The sequence below is a fragment of the Salmo salar genome, chromosome ssa09 (genome assembly GCF_905237065.1).
Source record: "Salmo salar chromosome ssa09, Ssal_v3.1, whole genome shotgun sequence".
NCBI lineage: Eukaryota > Metazoa > Chordata > Actinopteri > Salmoniformes > Salmonidae > Salmo > Salmo salar.
In genome coordinates, this window is record NC_059450.1 from 130,558,157 (window position 1) to 130,567,889 (window position 9,733).

General features: G+C 41.0%; 1 long non-coding RNA gene and 1 other non-coding gene across 2 annotated transcripts; one reads left to right on the top strand and one right to left on the bottom strand.

Moving 5' to 3' along the window:
* Nucleotides 1-887: 887 nt before the first annotated feature.
* trnaa-ugc (transfer RNA alanine (anticodon UGC)) lies at nt 888-963 on the bottom strand. The gene has a single exon. It is a non-coding gene; the product is annotated as a tRNA-Ala (tRNA).
* Nucleotides 964-7,792: 6,829 nt separating this feature from the next.
* LOC123724147 (uncharacterized) lies at nt 7,793-9,317 on the top strand. The gene is made up of 4 exons (XR_006756831.1): nt 7,793-7,899; nt 8,020-8,062; nt 8,527-8,643; nt 8,944-9,317. It is a non-coding gene; the product is annotated as an uncharacterized lncRNA (long non-coding RNA).
* Nucleotides 9,318-9,733: the final 416 nt, after the last annotated feature.

Consider the following 9,733-nt stretch of genomic DNA (forward strand, 5'->3'; position numbering starts at 1 on the left):
TGTTGTCACCTTCTCACCAAGCTGCTTGGCAATGGTCTTGTAGCCCATTCCAGCCTTGTGTAGGTCTACAATCTTATCCCTGACATCCTTGGAGAGCTCTTTGGTCTTGGCCATGGTGGAGAGTTTGGAATCTGATTGATTGATTGCTTCTGTGATTAGGAGCTGAGATTAGGAGCACTCCCTTTATTAAGAGTGTGCTCCTAATCTCAGCTCGTAACCTGTATAAAAGACACCTGGGAGCCAGAAATCTTTCTGATTGAGAGGGGGTCAAATACGTATTTCCCTCATTAAAATGCAAATCAATTTATAACATTTTTGACATGCGTTTTTATGGATTTTTTGTTGTTGTTATTCTGTCTCTCACTGTTCAAATAAACCTACCATTAAAATTATAGACTGATCATTTCTTTGTCAGTGGGCAAACGTACAAAATCAGCAGGGGATCAAATACTTTTTTTCTCTCACTGTACATACATTTTTAAATGTTTTCTTGGTAAAAAAAATGTTTGGGGGAAAAGTCTGTCTTTCCTTGTCATCCATGAATACACACAATTGACAGACTTAAAGGGGAATTTCACCCTGGGGGAAATCTGGGCTTCTTTTAATAATGTCTGAGGCATTTCTAGGACAGTGAGATGTGTTTTACACATAATTGCCAAGGACGTGTAACATAGACACAGGGAGTCGGGAAACAAGCGCAGTGTGAGTTTAATGATAACGAACATGAAACGAATACAAAAGAAGAGAAGCGTTTAACAAGGAAACATAAACAATACTACCTGACGCCTGATAGACATTTACATTTGTCATATAGCAGACGCTCTTATCCAGAGCGACTTACAGTAGTGAATGCATACATTTTCATACATTTTGTTTTTCCTCCGTACTGGCCCCCCGTGGGAATCGAACCCACAACCCTGGCGTTGCAAACACCATGCTCTACCAACTGAGCCACAGGGAGCCATAGAACACAGTGCTAGATGAATAGTAAGGAATCAAGGTAGTAATGAAGTTCAAGTGTGACTGATGATGGGGCACAGGTGTGCGTAATGATGGGTTGCCAGGACCGATGGTTAGTAAACCGGTGAAGTCGAGCGCTGGAGCAGGGCAGTGGGAGTAGACGTGACAGGAGGAAGGCAGGTCAGGGCTGAATGATGCACCCTATGATGGTTTACGGTGTATTGATTGGGGGACCAAGATCAAAAAATGTGTAGTCCTGCCTTTTGGCATTTCGGAAGGCTCTATGTTATACTGATCACACTATAAGTTGTTGTGGATGTAGATATGGTTGTCCTTGTTCGATGGAGCCATTAGACCTCTTTCAGAGATTTTTCTATTGGCGGATTCATTGCTAAATATACAAGCAGACATTTTTTCCAGTCTCTGAAAGACTGAAACTTGTGTTGGGAGGTGCTTCGTGCTCTGGCCCCCATCCCTCCCACAAGGCTACCACAAGGCAGGCTTTCTTTTAAAGGACGCGGACACTAACAACAATCCTTCGGGCAAAACTGAAAAAACTGACCAGATGCAATGGCTTCAAGTGATTCCTCTCATCAACACGAATTCGCTGATGGAGCATATTAGCTACTTGGATTTAGCTAACGTTAGAAGCCCAGCTACAGCCGATTCCAGCATCAAGAGGGCAGTTGACAAATACGGTGCCTAGCTAAGCAAGTTATTTTTCCTGCAAGCCACCTAGCTGGCTAACTTTAGTTTATCTACTGAAACCCATATTGTGTATTGCTGGCTAACATACTACTGTGTTACAGTTGGGGGAAGTGTAATTATTTGTTTGTTTGCTAACTTAGCTAGTTAACCCTAGGTGTAAAATAGTAAATAATGGCTACTTCTCAGAAAGTATTAAACTGTCAAGAAGAGTAAAAGAAGGTTGTCCACTATCGACATATCTATTTATTATGGCCATCGAAATGTTAGCTTTTAGAATCAGATCCAACAATAATATCGAGGGGCTAGAAATCACCCTGATTAACTCTTTAGTCATATCCCAGATTATAGTGCATTCAGAAAGTATTCAGACCCCTTGACGTTTTCCACTTGGTTACGTTACAACCTTATTCTAAAATTGAATACATCGTTTTTTCCCTCATCAATTTACACACAATACCCCATAATGACAAAGCAAAAACAGGTTTTTAGCAATTTAGTTAAAAAACCAAGGAAATATTACATAAGTATTCAGACCCTTTGCTCAGTACTTTGTTGAAGCAACTTTAGCAGCGATTACAGCCTTGAGTCTTCTTGGGTATGACGCTACAAGCTTGACACACCTACAGTACTAGTCAAAAGTTTGGATGCACATTCAAGGGTTTTTCTTTATTTTTACTATTTTCTACAATGTAGAATTTTTTTCGTATATCCTACCAACGGGACATTAAAAACTGTAATATCTTCTGTTTCAAAGAGTCATGGCTGAATGACAACATGATTAACATACACCTTGTGGGCTATACACTGTAATGAAGTCCAGGTGTGACTGAAGATGGGGAAATGTTTTTTTACATCATTTCTACCAGCACGCTAAATGTGCAACCAGAGGGAAAAAAAACTCTAGACCACCTTTACTCCACACACAGAGACACGTACAAAGCTCTCCCTCGCCCTCCATTTGTCAAATCTGACCATAATTCTATCCTCCTGATTCCTGCTTACAAGCTAAAATTTAAGCAGGAAGCACCAGTGACTCGGTCAATAAAAAAGTGGTCAGATGAAGCAGATGCTAAGCTACAGGACTGTTTTGCTAGCATAGACTGGAATATGTTCCGGGATTCTTCCGATGGCATTGAGGAGTGCACCACATAAGTCACTGGCTTCATCAATAAGTGTATCGATAACGTCGTCCCCACAGTGACTGTACATACATACCCCAACCAGAAGCCATGGATTACAGGCAACATCCGCACTGAGCTAAAGGGTAGAGCTGCCGCTTTAAAGGAGTGGGACTCTAATCCAGAAGCTTATAAGAAATCCCGCTATGCCCTCCAGACCAACCATCAAACAGGTAAAGCGTCAATACAGGACTAAGATCGAATCCTACTACACCGGCTCCGGACGCTCGTCGGATGTGGCAGGGCTTACAAACTATTACAGGCTACAAAGGGAAGCACAGCCGAGAGCTGGCCAGTGACACAGGCCTACCAGACAAGCTAAATGACTTCTATGCTCGCTTCGAGGCAAGTAACACTGAAACATGCATGAGAGCATCAGCTGTTCTGGACGACTGTGTGATCAGACTCTCCTTAGCCGATGTGAGTAAGACCTTTAAACGGGTCAACATTCACAAGGCCGCAGGGCCAGACGGATTACCAGGATGTGTACTCTGAGCATGCGCTGACCAACTGGCAAGTGTCTTCACTGACATTTTCAACCTCTCCCTGTCTGAGTCTGTAATACCAATACCTGTTTCAAGCAGACCACCATAGTCCCTGTGCCCAAGAACACTAAGGTAGCCTGCCTAAATGACTACCGACCCGTAGCACTCACGTCTCTAGCCATGAAGTGCTTTGAAAGGTTGATCATGGCTCACATCAACACCATTATCCCAGAAACCCTAGACCCACTCCAATTTGCATACTGCCCCAACAGATCCACAGATACAATCTCTATTGCACTCCACACTGCCCTTTCCCACCTGGACAAAATGAACACCTATATGAGAATGCTATTCACTGACAACAGCTCAGCGCTCAACACCATAGTGCCCTCAAAGCTCATCACTAAACTATGGACCCTGGGACTAAACACCTCCCTCTGCAACTGGATCCTGGAATTCCTGACGGGCGGCCCCCGGGTGGTAAGGGTAGGTAACAACACCTCGGCCACGCTGATCCTCAACACGGGGGCCCCTCAGGGGTGCGTGCTCAGTCCCCTCCTGTACTCCCTTTTCACTCATGACTGCACGGCCAGCCACGACTCCAATACCATCATTACATTTGCCGATGACACAATAGTGGTAGACCTGATCACCGACAACGACGAGACAGCCTATAGGGAGGTGGTCAGAGACTTGGCCGTGGGGTACCAGGACAACAACTTCTCCCTCAACTTTATCAAGAGAAAGGAGATGATTGTGGACTACAGGAAAAGGAGGACCGAGCAAGGCCCCATTTTCATTAACAGGGCTGTAGTGGAGCAGATTGAGAGCTTCAAGTTCCTTGGTGTCCACATCACCAACAAACTAACATGCTCCAAGCACACCAAGACAGTCATGAAGAGTGCAACACTGCAGAGTGCACATTTAGTCTTATAAACATCTTTCAACAAGCCCATATTTGGAAAGAGATTATACAGTGAGTAATCTAATTACATAACCATGTGTGCATAATAAGTATCTGTTCCTGTTCTTATGTACAGTTGAAGTTGGAAGTTTACATACACTTAGGTTGGAGTAATTAAAACTCGTTTTTCAACCACTCCACAAATTTCTTGTTAACAAACTATAGTTTTGGCAAGTCGGTTAGTACATCTACTTTGTGACACAAGTCATTTTTCCAACTATTGTTTACAGACAGATTATTTCACTGTATCACAATTCCAGTGGGTCAGAAGTTTACACTAAATTGACTGTGCCTTTTAACAGCTTGGAAAATTCCAGACAACGATGTCGTGGCTTTAGAAGGTTCTGATAGGCTAATTGACATCATTTGAGTCAATTGGAGGTGTACCTGTGGGTGTATTTCAAGGCCTACCTTCAAACTCAGTGCCTCTTTGCTTGACATCATGGGAAAATCTAAAGAAATCAGCCAAGACCTCAGATAAACAATTGTAGACCTCCACAAGTCTGGTTCATCCTTGGGAGCAATTTCCAAACACCTGAAGGTACCACGTTCATCTGTACAAACAATAGTACACAAGTATAAACACCATGGGACCACGCAGCCGTCATACCGCTCAGGAAGGAGACGCGCTCTGTCTCCTAGAGATGAACGTACTTCAGTGCGAAAAGTGCAAATCAATCCCAGAACAACAGCAAAGGACCTTGTGAAGATGCTAGAGGAAACAGGTACAAAAGTATCTATAGCCACAGTAAAACAAGTCCTATATCGACATAACCTGAAAGGCCGCTCTGTAAGGAAGAAGCCTCTGCTCCAAAACCGCCATACAAAAGTCAGACTACGGTTTGCAACTGCACATGGGGACAAAGATTGTACTATTTGGAGAAATGTCCTCTGGTCTGATGAACCAAAAATAGAACTGTTTGGCCATAATGACCATTGTTATGTTTGGAGGAAAAAGGGGGACGCATGCAAGCCGAAGAACACCATCCCAACCGTGAAGCACGGGGGTGGCAGCATCATGTTGTGGGGGTGCTTTGCTGCAGGAGGGACTGGTGCACTTCACAAAAGGAAGGAAAGTTATGAGGAAGAAAAATTATGTGGATATATTGAAGCAACATCTCAAGACATCAGTCAGGAAGTTAAAGCTTGGTCGCAAATGGGTCTTCCAAATGGACAATGACCCCAAGCATACTTCTAAAGTTGTGGCAAAATGGCTTAAGGACAACAAAGTCAAGGTTTTGGAGTGGCCATCACAAAGCCCTGACCTCAATCCTATAGAATATTTGTGGGCAGAATTGAAAATGCGTGTGTGAGCAAGGGGGCCTACAAACCTGACTCAGTTACACCAGCTCTGTCAGGAGGAACGGGTCAAAATTCACCCAACTTATTGTGGGAAGCTTGTGGAAGGTTACCCGAAACGTTTGACCCAAGTTAAACAATTTATAGGCAATGCTACAAAATACTAATTGAGTGTATGTAAACTTCTGACCCATTGGGGATGTGATGAAAGAAATAAAAGCTGAAAGAAATCATTCTCTCTACTATTATTCTGACATTTCACATTCTTAAAATGAAGTGGTGATCCTAACTGACCTAAGACAGGGAATTTTTACTAGGATTAAATGTAATTAATTGTGAAAAACTGAGTTTAAATGTATTTGGCTAAGGTGTATGCAAACTTCCAACTTCAACTGTATCTGTTCCTGGACACAATTCAGAGATTTTTATCAACATGCTCATGATCTCAAGCTTTGTTTAACTGGAGAAAAGGAACATGAACAACATTTGGATAGATAATAATAATGTTTAACTGAGTCAGTTTGGACTGAAAGGACATCTATGCAATAACTAGTGGAGTTATTTTACTCGAGGGCACTATTCTACGGTAAGGAAACTGGGGTTACATACCATATTCCTTTTCAGCATTGGTAGCACTTCATTTGGATAGTCTCAAGTAGATGGTTTGTAGATGTTAAATAGATGTTCAATAACTGTCAACAACATTTCAACGAACGATCCACTAACCCTAGCCTTAACCTTAACCTTAACCCTTAGCCTAACCAAGTGTGACCTCAGCATTTCTCAATCTTACATGCAAATTCAAAACAGGTACATTTAATTAAAAAATATATAATTTTCTGCTTTAGAAACAAATTAGTATGAGTTCAGACTACAGTAGTCGCATTGATGACGTAGGTCAGAGTGACACCCTTTTGCATCTATCCAAAAACGATGGCGCATGAGTCATCTAGAAGAAATGGTCAAGTTCTGACATAAGAAATATTATGCTTAATTTGGTCATTAAATGAATAAAAGGTCAAACTACTGGAATGTACAATATTGGCACATAGGTGTACATTATGGGGCCTCTAGAGCTCATCCTCTCTTCAGTCATGGCGGAACAAGATTGCTGAAGAAACCACTAATAAGCAGCTTGATAATAACATGACTATGTTCAGTATAGTGCACTGCAGACATTAGTTTAGTCATTTCTATTAATATTGACTAAAATACTGTATATGGGGCATATTTGTTCTTAGAAGGATGTCTTAAGGACAACAGCAAAAGCAGGAAGCTATGCCGAACGTGAATTATCTTAATTTGACCAGTTTGACCATAACATACACATTTTAGAGTCGCGCAATATGCTGTGAAACCGCTTTAGACAACTCCAGAATGATACTGTGATGTTATTGCTCATATAGCCTCAGTTGTATTACAGCCTTTTTGTTAGATTGGAAGCATAGCTATTTACCCCATTTGTTATTTCTTAAAAAGCCACAGTGTATCGTCTATATATAATTATGGATACATTGTGTGATATTACAGGACCCTATCCAGTGTGAGGACAATGCAGAGGCCAATTCATATGTAGTAGTGTATGACAGACGGCTACCATTATTCACGAGATGCATTGGTATAATTATGTTTTACTTTGATTTGTCACATACAGTGAGCTCCAAAAGTATTGGGACAGTGACATTTTTTTATTTTGGCTCTGTACTTCAGCACTTTGGATTTGAAATTATACAATGACTGAGGTTAAATTGCACAAATATCATAACCCCAAGACATGCTAACCTCTCACATTACAATAACAGGGGAGGTTCGCATTTTATATCATACCCCCAAGACATGCTAACCTCTCACCATTACAATAACAGGAGAGGTTAGCATTTTTGGGGGGGGTATGATATTTGTGCGTCTAACTTTCTCACTCATAATTATTCACGATTCATTCAGGATCCCCTAAAATGGGGGGACTATGTACCCTCAGATTAAAGCTAACAGTCTGCACTTTAACATCTTAGTCATTGTATCATTTCAAATCCAAAGTGCCGAAGTACAGAGCCAAAACAAAAAACTGTGTGTCAATGTCCCAATAGTTTTAGAGCTCACTGTACTTGATGAAAAAAGCTTGTAAAATACTTTCATTGAATGTCGGTAATGTCAGGAGACTAACAAAATACGTAACTAAAGATGGCCATTTTCTCCAGGTTCCACTGCAGTGTGAGGATGACCAATTTGGTTTCAATGCGGTTGTGGTTATAGGAGAAGTCTTTTTTCCTTTACGGAGATGTACTCCATTTATAAGCCATGACAGGTGAGTTGTCTCAGTCTGTATATTATATTTGTAGTACAATATATCTTTAAAAGATGGAGGCCCAATTGATCTGTCAAATTTGCAAAAATGTATGTATGAGGTTTATTTTTGTCTTTTTAGACCAAACAACCTTGCAGAAGCAGACAGAGGTCTGGAAATAATGGTATGTTTATAAATTATTATCGGGAAACAAATTATGGAATTTCTCATGGAAGAATGGCGTCGCATCCCTCCAATATAGTTCCAGACACATCTATGCCAAGGTGCATTGAAGCTGTTCTGGCTCGTGGTAGTCCCAACGCCCAATAAAGAAACTTTATGTTGGTGTTTCCTTTATTTTGCCAGTTACCTGTATGTGGCTATGCATTTTCATGTTCAGCATTGGAGCTGTCCAGACTACAGTACACATAACTAAACCAAACATTTTGTGTGTAGTTACATGTCAGGGTAAGTGTGCAGCACTTAGGATTAGTCAAGCATGATTGAGCAAAATAAAAAAGTTAAATTGCCCAATTTCTTAAGCTATTCTCCCATCAATCCCATTATTCTTAAATGTAGTTTATATGAGAAGGTATTATACTGTCCAAGATTTGTGTTTGATCATCAAGCTTTTTATCTCCCTTCCAGAAATACTGGATCTGGTGGCAGTAGATGAACAACCTTTTCCATTCTTCACTCCAAGACCATCTGACCATGTGCATCTACCGTGTACATATCCTAGTGTGAACAACTACCTCACTCAAGGTAAGGAACTCAGGGGGGGCTCAATGACTCACTACAACAACGTACATACAGCCACATTGAACTATAACTTACCACCAACGATGCCTGATATATCTAAACATATAGTAAAATGACTTAATAATTTGTGTTGTTATACAATCCAATACACAAAAGCTAAATGGTGCCACTGTGCAATCAGTCCAAATTATGTGAAGCAATATACTGCATGTAGCTAATCAATGCATTGTCATTAGCTTTGAAGCTGTCCAGAGTACAAATAACTAAAGCAAACCTGCTACGTCTGGTTGCATGTTTTGGTAGATGTGGAGCCCTCATGACTGATCAAGCGTTAGTATGAACAACCAAACATGGTGGATGAGGACAAACAGGATCGGGAGGAGGACAGAGTTAAAGTGGTGTGATATTGCCTGAGCATCAGCATAACTGAACAACACAGACAGCAAAATGATGTTCATCAGCAAAGAAAGAGGGTCAGGAAGGGGTGGTTGTCACAACAGCGTGCTAAGTGTTGATGTCTCACATCCCGTTAAACATTTGACCTAATATACACATACTGTAACCTTGCTATTTTATTTGCTTCCTGCTCCTGTGTTGTTTAAATGTATTGTACAGTTTGTAACGTTCCTGCAAATAATTATAAAACAACTATTTGAAGTTAATAAAGAACAGAAAATGTAATGTTTTGTCCCTCTGATTCCTAAGGATAGCTGTCAGTAAATCTGTAAAAGCCTTTTGATATTTTAACTCACCACCACCTAATAACACCTTGCTGATGTTTATTCATAAGTAAACAGTTAACAGCATATAGCTAGTCTGGGTACCAGTCTGTTTAGTTATCATTCCACTCCTGTCATGCTAAACATATGGCATATGACACCAAATACAAAGAGTAGAAAGTTAGCTAAACAGACTGGTACCCAGGCTAGCATATTGCATTATACGTCAGATGATTTTGGAGTAGGACAGACTCAGGCATAATGCAATGTCAGTGTGGGCCTAGCGTACAACTTCAGGGGGAAAGGAGGGGAGCCGCTCACTTGTGATCTGGGCCTTTATAGTTAATGAGTGTGAGTGTGTGTGTGTGTGTGTG